This window comes from Macaca fascicularis, chromosome 10 (genome assembly GCF_037993035.2).
Source record: "Macaca fascicularis isolate 582-1 chromosome 10, T2T-MFA8v1.1".
NCBI lineage: Eukaryota > Metazoa > Chordata > Mammalia > Primates > Cercopithecidae > Macaca > Macaca fascicularis.
In genome coordinates, this window is record NC_088384.1 from 17473870 (window position 1) to 17490059 (window position 16190).

At 40.6% G+C, this 16190-nt stretch overlaps 1 long non-coding RNA gene across 4 annotated transcripts in view; it reads right to left on the bottom strand.

Annotated features, from left to right (window-relative positions):
• The window catches only part of LOC135965311 (uncharacterized), a 199017-nt gene that overhangs the window by 32247 nt on the left and 150580 nt on the right, over positions 1-16190 (bottom strand). For all 4 annotated transcript variants that reach the window (XR_012418803.1, XR_012418802.1, XR_010578219.1 and 1 more), the window contains 2 exons: positions 15374-15439; positions 12877-13014 (listed from right to left, as the gene is read on the bottom strand). This is a non-coding gene — a long non-coding RNA (uncharacterized lncRNA). The remainder of the gene's footprint in view (positions 1-12876; positions 13015-15373; positions 15440-16190) is intronic.

A 16190-nucleotide genomic window follows, 5' to 3' on the forward strand; every position in this document is an offset into this window, starting at 1 on the left:
CTCATTGAATTAGCCCCTCAAAAACCTCAACACATCAATGTTATTAGGGTCTTAGGATTGGGTCCAAGACATAATCTCTTTCCACACCTGTGTACTAAATAAGTTGAGAGACAAGAACAAGGATATCAGGCCAAAATACAATGTTTATTATTAATAAAGATTAGGTTGGAAGACATGAGTTCTATTCATAGACAGGTGAGCCCTCTAATTCCGAAATCCAGAATTTAAGCAATGTACCCTCTCAGACAACTATCCCAGCAGGGGAGAATTTTCAAGCCCTATGCAGACGTAAGACTCACTGCCTCAAGCAGCTGCTTAGAACTCATTTACCCTAAGGGCAGTTTATGTTCAAGGAGAAACAGAAAGAGCTGAGTTGAGCATGGTAACTTCACTTTTCCTATTTACCAAATACAGAAATCACTTCACCTTTCCTAGGGCAAAGTGGCAGAGAGAGGCCAGAAGTGGTAAAACTAACTAAGCTGCTTCCACATGGAAGAAAACATTAAGAATGGCAAAAGCATTTTCCATCCCCAAACAACCATATTTAATATTCCTTTGCTTTTATCACTTAATCTTCTTAAATCTGTCATTCAAAAGTCTGATTTCCTTTACTTTGTTTAATTGAGTGGACATGTTTTTCTGCTGATATTTTCGAAGGTTTGATTTTTGGGTTGTTATTATTCTAGTGGTTGTCTTTATAATTATTATGACTTCAATACTTATTCCTCTATTCTCTAGTCCGTGCCTGGCAACTCCCTACCACATGCCCTTCCTGTTCCTTACCACCCTATTTTAGTGGATTATTATATGTTTAAATATCACATCTGTGACATGGTATCTTTTGCCCTCTGGCTGTGAAGGATTAGAATGACAGCATATATTACAATATATTTTACCATTTTTCTTCCCTCTTCTCCTTTCAGCTTTTCTTAATGAAATCATTTCTACACTGGGAGAGCTTATAAGGTTTTGTTCTGCAATCATAATCTTCAAATTTACTTTAGTCTCGGTCCTACTGTTACATGGAATTTCACACTCACCATAAGTCCTATTTCCATACTTCCAACTTTCATTCTGAAGTTCATCCTCTAGTGGATTCTCAGGAAATACATTCTCTAAGTTACTGCATGCTCAAGAATATCAGTCTTCTGCCCTTATACACAAGCAACAGTTCTGCTGTGTTTTTTAAAAAGTATCATTTTTTCTTATAGATTTTATAAGCACTGCTTCACTGCTCTCCAAATTTGAATTGCCATGGAGAAGACTGAGAACTTTAAGTGACTTGATACTTTCCTTGGTTGCCTAAAGTATTGATTCTTACCTTTGAAGTCTAGTAAACCTAACCAATATATGTCTCAAGGTTTAGTATTGTAGGCCAATGTCTCCAGGGTATGTCTGTCCCTTCATATATAAATATGCATAATATATATATGCATATATATTATATATAAATATATATTATAATATAATATATGTGTTTACATATAAAATTATTTTTCTGATTTATTTTAAAGATATATTTTATCACCATGTTAAAACAAACTCCAAAAGCAAAATAGAAATGTCCGTTACAAGTATGTTGTATCTTCTTTATTCATCTTCCATTGCCATCATTTTTTTTTCTAATCCATTTTAACCCTCTGTCCTTGAGCATTTTACTTAAATCACTTTTCTTAATCCTCTCCTCTAGGTCACTTATTACGTTTTCAGCCATGCATAGTCTTTATTTATGTGTCTCTTCCAATAGGAAACCTTCATTTTTGTGAGGGTTTTATTTTTATTCCTTTTCTGAGTCCTGCCAGTACATACTTAAACTTTCGTTTTGTTTTATTTTACTTTATTTTCTAAGAACTATTGTATAACCATTTTACACTTGATTTTATGAAGGCAATTGTTTCATTGGGGTGTTTTTTAAAACCTAGTAATAAAATATCTTTTAAAGTTTACTACTTTTACGATAGAATCATAAAGCCATCGAACTTTGCTTGATCTTGAAAAGATCAACCATTCAACCACTGCCCCCTCAACACACACTCACTTACATACAAAGAAAGCATTTCCAACCTCACCACCACAAACTTCCTTGGAAATCCACATCATCCCTATATTCCTATTTATGTCAGACACCACCAGAATTCTAAGATTCTGTGCATATAATTACTTATCATTTGGGCTCTCAATTCCATGTGGCAAAATATGTTCCTTAATCTAACCACTCACCTATCTTCTTTTCTGGAAAATGTCCTCTGGAACTCATAGTCCATTATCAACAAAATCTCTTATATTCTCAACATCTCTGAATTATCCCTTCATCTTCCTCCCCTAAGTGAAAACTGGCTGCACCTAAGGACAGTTTATCTCCTACAAAGCTTTCCAAAGATGGCTGATCTTCCCCATATTCCTCTATATCATTGAACCTGAAGGTATGATGTTTGCCCCTTTTGTTTATTGTTGCTTTTTTAAATACAATTTACACCCCTTCCCCCTAAAAAAAAAAAAAAAAAAAACCTTGGATTTGAAGATTATACTATCAGATTATACCACTCACTACCTTTCCTTTTTGTAGTCATCTATACAAACCTGGGCCAATCCCCTTCATCCCTCAAGGATTTTAGCCTCAAGGGCATTGCAACTCCCTCCAGTAGTATTCTGAGTGATTTCAATATTCTTTTTTTTTTCTTTTCTTTTTAAGACAGAGTCTCGCTTTCTTGCCCAGGCTGGAGTACAGTGGCACGATCTTGGCTTACTGCAACCTCTGCCTCCCAGGTTCAAGTGATTCTCCTGTCTCAGCCTCCGGAGTAGCTGGGATTACAGGCGTGTGCCAACACAACCAGCTAATTTTTGTACTTTTAGTAGAGATGGGGTTTCACCATGTTTTCTAGGCTGGTCTCGAATTCCTTACCTCAGGCAATCCACCCACCTCGGCCTCCCAAAGTGCTTGGATTACAGCACAAGCCCCCACGCCCAGCCATGATTTCAATATTCTTATGTGTGATCTTCCCAGTACCATGGTCTCCAAGGTTCTCTGTCTCTTCTATTTCAGTAATTTAATTCCCCCCTTAACTTAGTTCGTCATTCTTATAATCACAGGTAGATCTTATCATCAATATTAATTGCACCCACCCCACCTTCTTGAACCCAGTTTTAGGCATCTTTAGTCTTACTTTCTTTAAGCTTTCCTGCTCATTCATTATATTATCTCAACATCACTAATTGCTTAATTTAATGAGGACTTTCAATGTACTGATTCAACCACCATTTGACTCCCACTTCACACATACACACACACACACACACACACACCCCCACACACACCCACTGACTGGGTTCACCTTAAGCCTATCACCCCTAAATTCACATCAGCCCTTTAGAAGCACCCTTTAGAAGTAATCATAACTTTCCTTAGCTCTTTCATTCTCCCGCCCTCCTAGACAATAATTTTGCCTTTTCTTATTTCTACCCTAACCTCCCACAACTCTTTCATTACCTTACTCTCAGTTTATAATGATGTTTTCTATTTCTTTGAAAAAATAAAAGCAACGAGAACTCCAACATACTCCTTCCACCACATACATGAAACTATCAGGTTCATTCTCATATACTGTGTTTCCTTCTGTTGTCAAAGATGAACTGCACATGTTCCCATCAAAAGCCAAATCCTTCTCCTGTGCAATGGATCCCATCTTGTCTCACCTCCACAAGAAAATAGCTCTTGGCTGGGCACCGTGGCTCACTCCTGTAATCCCAGCACTTTGGGAGGCCAAGGCGTGCAGATCACTTGAGGTCAAGAGTTCAAGACCAGCTTGACCAACGTGGTAAAACCCCATCTCTACTAAAAATACAAAACTTAGCTGGGCATGGTGGTGCGTGCCCGTAGTCCCAGCTACCTGGGAGCTGAAACAGGAGAATCACTTAAACCTGGGAGGCAGAGGTTGCAGTGAACCTTAATAGCACCATTGCACTCCAGCTTGGGCAACAAGAGTGAAACTCCATCTTAAAAAATAAAAATTAAAAAAAAAAGAAAAGTTTTCATATTTGACTACTCTTATTCCTACATTATCAAAATCTCTCCTGTAGATAATTACCATCAGCACACTAACCTGCTTATGCGCCTCAGCCACATCTTCCTGCAGCCACTACCCTGTTACTCTGTTCCCTTTTGTAGCAAAACTCACGGTCATCAATCTTGGTTAGGCTCAGCTAACTAGTTCTGCTGCTGCACTTAACTGGGCTAACTCATGTGTCTAAGGTCTGCTGCTGGTCAGTTCAGCAGCTCTGCTTTTTGAGACTGCAAAACTCACAGGGCACTTCTTCACCTCTCATTCTCTTTTGACATCATCCAGCTGGTTTCCATCTCCACCAGTTTTCCATGTCCAAGTAAATGTCATTTCATCCTTCAACTTGCTCAAAAAAAAAAAAAAAAAAAAAAAAAAGTTGGGGTGGAGCTTTGTTTTGTCTGCCTTGCCTCACCTGCAGACTGTCTTCTGAATTTATGATTCGTCTATGTGAATTTTTTTATTCAGCCCTGTCTTCTCTTTCAGGCCAAACTGGGCAACCAAACTGGGCTCCTGACGTCGACCACACAACCATTTCCATTGCTCCATGTAAGGGCTTGCTGGGTTTGCCCTCTGGGTGTGCCCGGTACTTAGAGAAATGTGTTTGGCAATATTCTCCTGATATCTGCAACTATGAGCAGCTTTTCTCTTTGCTCCCTCATCTTATTTAATCTTCACTGCATGTGGCAGCTATTCTCTACGTATTGTGGTTTAGGGTTATGGATGTCCCTTGGTTTCATCAGAAGTGGAGAGCTCCTTTCTTTCCAGGTGGTCTTTGTTGCTGTGAGGGTGACCTCCAAGAGGAGAAAGAAGAAATACTCTCTATATTCACTATTTTAAAACTAGAAATTACAAGAACTATGATGAGTAATTTACTTTTAAGATGACAAATCTGACCACAGTATGTAGCAAGAGGCAGGATATATTAGTTAATCAGGGTTCTCCAGATAAACAGAACCAATAGAACAAATGAAAGAGGGGAGAGGGGGATGTTAAGGTATTGGCTCACACGATTACAGAGGCTGAAAAGCTTCACAATCTGCCCTCTGCAAGCAGGAGACCCACCACTGATGCAGTTCAAAGGCCTGAGAGCTGGAGAACCAGTGGCATAGATTTCAATCCAGTGCTGGAGGCTTGAGAACTAGTAGTGCTGAGAGCAGGAGAAGATTGATGTTGCAACTCAAGCAGTGAGGCAGGTGAGAATTCGGTCTTCCTCCACCTTTTAAAAAATCCATTTATCATTTGAGAGCAGCCTGGCCAACATGGTGAAACCCCATCTCTACTAAAAATGAAAATTAGCTGGGCATGATGTCAGATGGCTGTAATCCCAGCTACTCGGGAGGCTGAGGCAGGAGAATCGCTTGAATCTGGGAGGCGGAGGTTGCAGTGAGCCAAGATCACGCCATTGCACTCCAGCCTGGGCAACAGAGTGAGACTCTGTCACACGCACACATACATACAAAAATGTATTCAGGCCCCCAGTGGATTGTTTCATGCCCACGCACATTGTGGAGGGTAATCTTTACTCAGCTCACCAATTCATGTGTTAATCTATCCATAAACTCCCTCACAGAAATAATGTTTTATCAAGCATCTAAGCATTTCTTGGCCCAGTCAAACTGACAAATAAAATTAGCCATCACTAATTTTGGGAAAGCCATCTGGTAATAGCAGAAAATCTAAAGGAAGCTATTGGAAGTAGAGCCTGAAGAAGTCAGAGGAGAATTGAGCCAAATGGGAGCCTTCGATTCCTTTAGAGATGTGGCTACTCCAATGTGCCAGTAAGGGCTCAAATGTAGGTGACAAAAAAACCAAAGCAGTTTAAATTAAAAAAAAAAAAAAAAAAAAAAAAAGGTTGGGGGGGTGTCTATGTGAGACAGGAAATCAGGAGCTTATGAAATCATTAGAAGGGCTGAAGAAATAAGTTCTAGGTAAGAAATGATTTGGAATGTCTCTAGAAGAGCATCCCAGAGCTGACCTGCCAAGAGAATCTCTGCAGCAGAGGGGCTGTTAGGGAAACAGAAAGCCAGTGTTCTAACTACTGCTTCCAGGATCTCATCATGTGAGCCATAATCTAGGTATCTCAGGCCCAGTGCCAAACTTACGGGGTCCAGGAACAATTCTCCTTAACGGAAGTTTGGGGTTCAGGATGCTGCCATCAGAACGTTGAGCTCCAGAGCCAGAGTAAGTCCAGATCCTGGCAAAATACACACTTGATTTATTTCCTCTGCCTCCTGCCACTTACATTAGTTGTGAACCCAAGTCTCACATGTATCTGGCTGGGATAACCTTACATCAAAAATTATACCTTCAACTGAGGAAGCAGTATTTAGATGCCCAAACTTTAGATGCCCAGTCTTTAGATGCCAAAGCTTGACAGTTTTGTCAAGTACAGAAAAGCACGTAAGAAAAAATTTGGAGCAGACGATGAACAAAACTACCCAAAATGCTCAGCTTTGGTCAAATTTTCTTCTCCTCCCTACTGAGCTCACTTTATCAATCCTTTAGCTGCTATAAACACCAATTTCCTCAATCCTCTTTCCCTAACCCACAGTCCTCTCCCACAAATATCTTTGTTACTCTGTATTACATATTGTCATGTTTGCTTATTCTGATAGCCATAGGTATTTACCTATATACTTACGGTATATACTTACTATATATAAGTATATACTTATGGTATATATATACCATAGGTATATAACCCCTATTTTGTGAATGAGGATACTGAGGTCCAAAAAAGTGAAATACATTGTCCAAGGTCACCCAGCCAGTCAATGATGAAATTGAGACTTAACCTCGTGATCTGACTCTAAATCTCATTTTCTTTCTTCTACCTGTTAAGTCATTGAACGTCTGTGACTATGTCTCCTTCTAAATTGAGAAGGAAACCCAAAACCAGTCTCTCCTGGGCAAGCAAAACAAATGGGTTTCTTAATCACTCTTTCTTTCTGGGGCCTCTTTAGGCTGAACTCCTCACTGCTCATACCCAGATGGTTAATGTTGCTGCCAACCAGGCTGAGGGCTACACGTAACATTACTCTCTTCTTAAGGGTCTGCCATCTTACATTGTATTTTGCCTGTGTGGACCATCAATCAAGTTTTCTCTGACTAGTAAAAGTTATTGATGATCACTTGCTCCTGAATGTCTAAAAAAGAACCTTCTGGTCTTTCCAAGTCACAGGCCTTATTCAGTCAGTAAGCACTGATTAGAGCCTTTCCTGGTCCCAACCTTTCCTGATAACCGTAACTTTCTTCTATGAACCTTGTCAAGTTAAACTTCTCATTATTCCTGAACATACCCCTGGTTCATGCCTTTGCTGATACTAGTCTCTCCGCCTGGATTTTTCTTTTCCTTTTCAATGGCTAGGAATCTAGTTCTTAATCCATCTTGCAAGATTTTTAATCCCTTGCTTTTCCACAATATTTCCTTTGAACTCTATAACAGAAGTGAATTCTTCTACTTTTGAATGATTTTGACATTTCTATCTCTCTTACAATACCCCTGACTTCCTACTTGTTATTAAATAAACATGATGTAAGTTGAATCGCCAGCCATAAATGTTTTGTCTCCCTGTGGTAATTAATATTATATAACCACAGTTTTGGCATAGCCAGAAGTACTCTGCTTTGGGCTTGAATAGGTGACTTGCTTTGGCCACTAGGATTGTTAGAGAATGTATGATAAGAAGAGGCTTGAAGTGCACTGGCATAGTTGGGCCTGGCCTTTTGCATTTCTGCTCTTTGCCAGGAGAATGTCCTGAGGACAGATGTTGGTCCAAGGAGGATGAGAGGCACATGAGTATATCTGCATTCCAAACTGTAGCATAGAACCAAGCCTAGCCTCATCTAGATTAGCCAAACCCCACCCAATTCAACATATATGTGAGCAAAATATGCAGCAGTAACGGACTAAAATACCCATCAGAGCAATTTTATCTCTTTTACTAGATTGTGCATTCCAAGAAGGCAAGCTTTCTGTCTTATTCTTTCTACAGCTTTGTAACAACATCTAAACATCATAGGAAGCTTACTATCTGTCATGTGAAAAAACTGAGGCCAGCAAGGTTTAATAAGTTATCTCAGGAAGATGCAAATCAAAACCACAATGGGATCACCTCACACCTGTTAGGATGACCATTATTTAAAAAAAAAAAGAAAAAAAGATAACAACCTTTGGCAAGGGTGTGGAAAAAAGGGAACTCTTGTATACTGTTGGTGGAAATGTAGATTGGTGCAGCCATGACAAAAAAAACAATATAGAGATTCCTAAAGACATATCATATGACCCATCAATCCTCCTTCTGGGCGTAAAGCCCACAGAAATGAAATCGCCATCTTGTCAAGATGTCTGCACTCTAATGTTCATTGCAGCATTATTCACAATAGCAAGATATGGAAACCACCTAAGTGTTAACAGATGAATGAATAAAGAAAATGTGGTGTATACACACACACACACACACATACACACAATGGAATATTATTCAGCCTTTAAAAAGAAGGAAATTCTGCCACTTGCAACAATATGAATGAAACAATTATGCCTAGTAAAACAAGCTAGATAGAAAGAAAAATGTCACGATTTCAACTACTTGTGGAATCTTAACAAAAAAAAAAAAAAAAGGAAATATACAGAGTAGAGGTCAAGCATGGTGGCTCATGCCTGTAATTCCAACACTTTGGGAATCAGATGTAGGAGGATCACTTAAAGCTAGTAGTTCAAGACCAGCCTGGGTAACACAGTGAGACTTCATCTATACAGAAGAAGAAGAAGAGGAAGAAAGAGAAGGAGGAGGAGGAGGAGCAGGAGGAGAAGGAGAGGGAGAAGGAGAGGGAGAGGGAGAGGGAGAGGGAGAGGGAGAGGGAGAGGGAGAGGGAGAGGGAGAGGGAGGGGAGGGGGAGGGGAGGGGAAGGGGAGGGGAAGGGGAGGGGAAGGGGAGGGGAAGGGGAGGGGAAGGGGAGGGGAGGCGGAGGAAGGAGCAGGAGGAGGAGGAAGGGGGAGTGGGAGAGGGAGGAGGAAAAGGAAGGAGGGAAGGAAGGAAGGAAGGAGGGAAGGAAGGAAGGAAGGAGGGAAGGAAGGAAGGAAGGAAGGGAATGGAAGGGAAGGAGGGAAGTAGGAAAGGAAGGAAGGGTAGAAAAGTGGTTGCAGAGGCAGGGGAGATTGGGGATACCTACGTAAAAGAGTGAAAAGTAGCAGTCACATAGGATGAATAAGTCTAGAGATCTAATGGGGACTATAGTTAATTAATATTGTATTCTACACTGGATATTTGTGAAGAGAGTAGATTTTAGGTACTCTTAGAAAAAAGAAAGTAACTATGTGAGATTATTTACATCTTAATTTACTCCACTGCAGTAATCACTTCACTATGTATGTATAGGTGTGTAAGTATGCATGTGTGTGTGTCATTTTTTACAGCTTAAATATATACAATAAAAAATTACAGTGGCTATCAAAACTACAATTGTTGAAAATTTTTATCGTGTCATTAATAAAATAGTAAATTAAAAATAAAGCATGCTGTTTGTAAATAATAAATTCTCATTATTTTTAAAATTTGGTTTTATAATTTGTCTGTTAAATTTAATAACTGAATCACAATTAGAATTAATGTAAAAATTTAATATTTTTCCCAGATGAAAGCTCTAGGTATAAAAAAAATTGCACTGTAATTTCGGCATATCAAGTTAAACTTAATTTTTAAATTTCAAGGCATGCAAACAAAAACATGAGGAATCTGGGGAGAAAATTATTTTAGAACAAAAAATAAGTAAATGAAGAAATAAACCATAAAAAATAAGTTATCTAAAGTTACATAATGAAGTAGTAACAGAGATGGGGTTCAAATTCAGGCAGCCTGACTCTAGAGGCTTGATGCAATACGTCTATATAAATAAAGGATGTTCAAGAAAATATTTGAGGATGGGAAGGAGAAAGGGACAGAGAAAGGTAGAGAAATGCAATAATTTTTGTTGTATTTTAAAAGAATATTTCTATATTTGCTACTGAGTTTTTTAAAGCATAACTGTCATTATAATTTAAACCCTTAAAGATGATGCTTATCATTAGACCGTCCAGGATTTTTTTTTTTTTTTCTGTACAACCACCTGACCATCCTTTTCTTTTTTCTTTTGACGGAGTCTCACTCTGTGGCCAGGCTGGGGTGCAATGGCACAATCTTGGCTCACTGCAACCTCTGCCTCCTGGGTTCAAGTGATTCTCCTGCCTCAGCCTCCCAAGTAGCTGGGATTACAGGCACCTGCCACCACACCCAGCTAATGCACCTGACTATCTTTTAGGGAGCACTTTGACCCACATGTCTTGGAGAGGTATACTCCTGGTAAGACCCTCCCACTGCAGAGCTTCTCTATATAGAGAGAGTCTCCTTCCTCCTACAATAGTATAGCCAAGGGCAGGGCTTGTGACACAAGCTGACCAACTGGCTGCTCTCTCCAGGACTCAGGTGAGTGATGGAAAGAGGAGATGCAATCAATCATCACAGAAATAGTGTGCATGCCGGACTCATTCCTTGGAAACCGTGGTTGGGGCTCCTGCTGTGAGGTCCCCAGAGCTCCCCCAGCTCCTCCCAATTTCCCTGCCCAGTCCCCCAGCCTCCCTTAGATCTGTGGATTATCCACATTCTTCCAGTAAACACCCTTTCACTTAAGAAATCCAGCTTTGCTTTCTGTTGCTTGCAACCCACAACCCTGATTGGTTTCATTTCTTTTTCCCAAAACAATCTCTATAGTTTACAAAACTGGATGCTCCATTGGCCTGAATTCAAGAAAAGGCCATGAGAAAGGCTAAATGACCTAGGTTTTAAAAGAAGCAAGTTCATGAGGCAAGCTTGCTTGTGAGCTGCTCTTTTGCCATTGAGGTCAGCATGACATCAGCTCTGGGCCCAATAGCCCAGGGTCTGAAAACATCCCATGAATACATGAGACAACAATCAACATGATCTATTTAACATCTTCTGTCGCTGATCACAGAATGTTAAAACTAGACAGCATCTTAAAGAACATCTAGTCCACCTCCCTTGTTGAACAAATGAAAATAAATGAGGACCTGTCCAGCACTGAAAACTAAGCAGCAGAACTGAGACTATCTTGTGGGCCTCTTGATTCCCAGCCAGGTCCCTTTTTGTCCCACTACCTGCTGTGCATCTGCCCAAATGTTTTGCTCTTGAATGTTTTGTTCAAATACTGAACAAGTAGTGTTGTGACTAAGAGCACAGTTTGCGGGGACAGACCACTGGGCTCATGTCTCAGCGAAGCCACTTACCTACTCTCTGGGAGAATCACTTGCCTGTCTGCACCTCAGTTTACTAATCTGTCAAATGGGAATATGAAAATACGTGCCCCATAAGATTGTTATGAGTAACAAGTACCATAAATAGCTGAGTACTGCACATACAGCAAGTACTCAATGAATATTTGAGATATTTATGATTACTCCTAAAATAATTGATCTGGAATATTAAGTATTCTTTATTTTAGCAAAGAGAAAATAAGGTGCAAAGATACAGGGACCTGACCAAGGTCAAAATGTTCTCACAAACCCTGACTAAAGATTGTGTCCCCCGCCCGCCACAAAGTCATAGGTTGAAATCTAATCCCGATTGTGATAGTATTTGGAGGTGGGGTCTTTTGGAAGTGAAAACAACTTTGGTATGTGATGAGGTCATGAGGATGGAGCCCTCACAAATGGGGTTAATGCTGTTACAGAAGAGACCCCATAGAGCTCCCTTGTCCCTTCTACCATGTGAGGACACAGTGAAAAGATAGCCATCCGTGAACCAAGAAGTAGACCATCACTAGACACTGAATCTGCTGGTGACTTGCTTTCTCAGCCTCCAGACTTCTCAGACTCTGGAACTGTGAGAAAGAAGTGTTTGTTGTTCAAGCTGTTTAGTCTGTGGTTTTTCTTATAGCAGCCCAAATGGACTAAGATACCACACATGTCCCATCCAAGCCTAGAACGCTTTCAGGAGCAATTGACAGAAAATCTCCGTCTAACAAAAGAATTATTGACTTCTGTAACTGAAAAGGATGCTTGCTGACTTGAGTCATGTTGGGTCCAATTCCTTACACAATTAACTCTTTGTCTCTGTCTCTGTCTTTCTCTCTCCTTCTACCCCTTTCCCATCTCTTGGCCTTATTTCCCACGGAGCTGGCTTCACCCTTAAATCCTTCACTCATGGAGATTTTTGCATCCCCAGGCTTAAATTATCTTTATAGATAATGAACCCTGTGGGGAAAAAAAAGAGCTATGGTTTTTTCATTTATTCCTGATAAGTTCTGGAATTCATGCCAATTGGGCTAACTAAAGTGAGGTGTTCAAGCATGAACCAAGCACGCTGACCAGGAGCACTTCAGTGATTGTCCAAGCCTGACTCATGCACTTATTGCTGGATCTGCATAGGATGGGGTCACTCCCACTTACATCACATAGACAGGGTGTAGGAAATGGAGCCAATGCCAGAAGAAGAGAGGATGGGAGATGTGTACTGGCAAATGCAGCCAGCATTGGAAGCCCTACCTTTTGAATCTTCTCCATTTTGGAAAGACCCCAAAGGTACCCTGTTTACCATCAATTCTCTTCCCCTTTTGCTTTCTCCATTCTATTCCTCAGTCTGCTTACATTGCCTCCTTAGGACTTAAAAACTCAACTCCCCTGTAGATTCCTACGGGATCTCTAGTCCCAAATACGAGCTCCAGTCACTGAGTACAACTCCCTGCACCAAATACAAATGTGGTAACCAATAAGCACAGCTATTCTTGAAGCAGGTCTGGAGGCTTAGCAAAGAGGGTAACTTACTTTTCTTTAGCACCTCAGGTCCCTCCTGGGTCAGAGACTGCTGGCTCCAGCACTGGCCTCACACCCCAGCAGCTGGGATCCTCTAAAGATGAAACAGTGGGGGCTCAGATGTTCTAAGAGCCAGCACAGCTTTGAACACTGCAGGGGAAGTCAGAGTCATGCTCTCCTACTGAGAATAGCATTTTTAGAGCAAGCACTGCTACTTGCTTATTCAGAAGGCTTGGGGCCATGGGAAGGGGCACATGCTTTGGAGGTGCACAGTCTAACAACAGGTCCACTGGTCTGTAGTCAGGTGACCTTAGGGAGGGTGCCTAGCCTCTAAGAAGTCCCAGTATTCTAGTCTGTAAAATAGGAGCATGATACCTACCTTCCGGGGATAATGGTGATGTAAGCATTAAATGATAAAAATGTATGTGTTGACCTCTAGAGGTTACTCCACATGCTTTGGTCGCTACCCCTGTTCCTCCCCACCCCACTTTCCCCAACACACATACCATTTCTGCTCTTTAGGGGTGAGTCAGGATCTAGGAAAAATATCTCCACCCCCCTCAAAAGGAGAGGTGCCAAGCTGGTGAATTAGATTCCAAGGCACAATTGGACTATGCATTCTAAGGTATAGATGCACCAGGTCTCTGCTCCTCTTTATCTCTTTACGGTAAGGGCTGGGGCTGCCTCTGAATTCAAGGCTCTCAATCCAATTCTCTCCCTCCTAATATCTACTGGTCCAGGTTAAGAAAGACTAAGGGTGGCAGCTCCAGGCGTTGTAGCTGATGATTTTCTTCTGTTTCTCAACTTTATATTCTCTAGCGCTGGAGAGAAGCCTTGTCTCATTGCAGTGGCATGTTCTGATGCCCTGGTCTGAGTTTAAGAGACACAGTATTTTGCTGCTCCAGTTTTGGTTGCTTAGCTGTCTTTACAGAAAGAAATATAAACTTTTGCTTCAAGGGTTGGCCCTTGGGCCAAATAGGGCCCAACATGGGTTTTTGGAAATAAAGTTTCATTGGAACACGGCCATACACATTCATTTACAAATTGTCTGCTATGGATGCTTCTGTGCTCCAGTGGCAGAGTCAAGTATAATATCTGCAGGAGACCATATAGCCTGCAAGACCACAAATATGTATTATCTTTTCCTTTACTGAAAAATTTTGCAGGCCCTGACTTACATAGCCCAGCCCACCCCACTAGACTTCAACTTCAGGGTTTAGGACCAAGCCCCACCAACTAATAAACATCACTTTTCTATCTTTCTTTGGTCATATCTCCTTAAAAGATTATGTAATTGGTCTTAGAAAGTAATTTGGACATGTCTAGGTCTCCAGGCCATAGGGTCTAAATTTATCATCACTTTCAACAATATTAAAGTGCTTACTACTTCATGCATTTTCACGTAAATTGACTGTTATTATTTTAATCATTCACAGATTCATGGTAACGGGAGTAAAGGGCCTTCTAGCATGAATGTAGCCCATTGTACTGTCTGCAGAGTCTCATGTAGCTGAGTTCAGTAACAGTTCCTCTGCTTGCTAGCTATATGACGTTGGGCAAAAACTTAGCCTTTCTTGGCCTCAGTGTTCTCTTCCATAAAGTAGAGATGAATAGAAATGGACTTCCAAGTCATTATAAAGATATGTGATATGAGATTACAGATGCCATGCAATTAGCACAGTGCTTGGCATATTATAGATACTAATTATAAGTCATTTACCCTTGACTCTAATTACCCTTCTGGTAATATGATAACACCTTTCTTTTTTATTTTTAGATGGAATCTCGCTGTGTAGCCCAGGCTGGAGTACAGTGGTGTGATCTCAGCTCACTGTAACCTCCGCCACCTGGGTCCCGGTTCAAACAATTCTCCTCCCTCAGCCTCCCGAGTAGCTGGGATTACAGGCATATACCACCATGCCCAGCTAATTTTTGTATTTTTAGTAGAGATGGAGTTTCACCATGTTGGCCAGGCTGGTCTTGAACTCCTGACCTCAAGATCTGCCTACCTCAGCCTCCCAATTATATGATTGAATCTTCAGCCCAGTTCCATGAAATGGCCACTGCTAAATATGTGTCCTGCCCAGACAGTGCCCAGGGCCCAGAGCCTTCCTTTTGTTCCACTCTCACAATGTGTTTGCCAATGTCCTGTCTACTCAGGGCTGTGCTCTCTCATACCAGCCAATAGGATTTTCAGAGAGGTATTTTTTATATCTCCATGATGACATTCATTCCATCCAGCTTTGTGGTTAGGGGGAAAGAGTGCTAGACTTGCAGCCATGCAGTCTTGACTCTGCTAAGACTTTGAGCTGTGTGACTTTGAGCATCTCACTTCCTCTCTGCCTATTTTCTTTAGTGAGATGGGGATATGCAATATATCATTGCATCAATCTATCATTCATTTGAAGGCCCACAATTTCTAGCATACAAAAGATATCTAATTCATCAAATGATTAAGTAGATTGATGGGGATTCTCTTATAAAATATATTTTAATTTATTTTACTTACAGGGTGAGGAATTTTTCTAATTCATTTCTGCATGCTTATGTCTAGTAGCTGTCCAGTAAATATTTTCTAGAAAATAAATGAATAATAGAAAAGTCATATCTTTCTTCTCTCTATTCGTTCTCTTCATTCTGTCTTCCTTGTACATGCATTGGTCATCTAAACTCCATGCTCCTGGTCTACGCAACTTATTTCATACACTAAGAAAGTACGTAATATATACTGCATAATAAAGAGGCAGTACCATGTAGTTGTTATGATTATGGGCCCTGAACTAAGACTACGTGGGTTTAAATTCCAGAACCATTGCTAATTAACCATGTGACCTTGGACTGGTTAATAAACATCTTTGAGATTCAGTCTCTTCACCTATAAAGTAAGAATAATAGGAACTATCTCATAGAGCTTTGGTGAGAAGTATATAAAGCACTTAGAACAGTGTCTGTGTATAACATAATGTTATAAGTTAAATTGTATCTCCCCCCAAAATTGTATGAACCTAACCCCTTGTATCTATGAATATGACTTTATTTGGAAATAAGGTCTTAGCAGATGTATTCAAATTAAAAGGAAGTCACTAGGGTAGGCCCTAATCTAATATGACTGATGCCCTTATAAGTAAGGGAACTTTGGGCATATATACATATATACGGAAGACGATGTGAAGACACAGGAGAACACCACGTGAGCAGATTGGGAGGGAGAGATTGGAGTGATGCATCTGCAACGAACCAAGGAGTATCATGGATTGTTGTCAAACACCAGAAGCCAAGGAACAAGGAAAGAGCCTTTCTCAGAGCCTCCAGAAAGAGGGCATGGT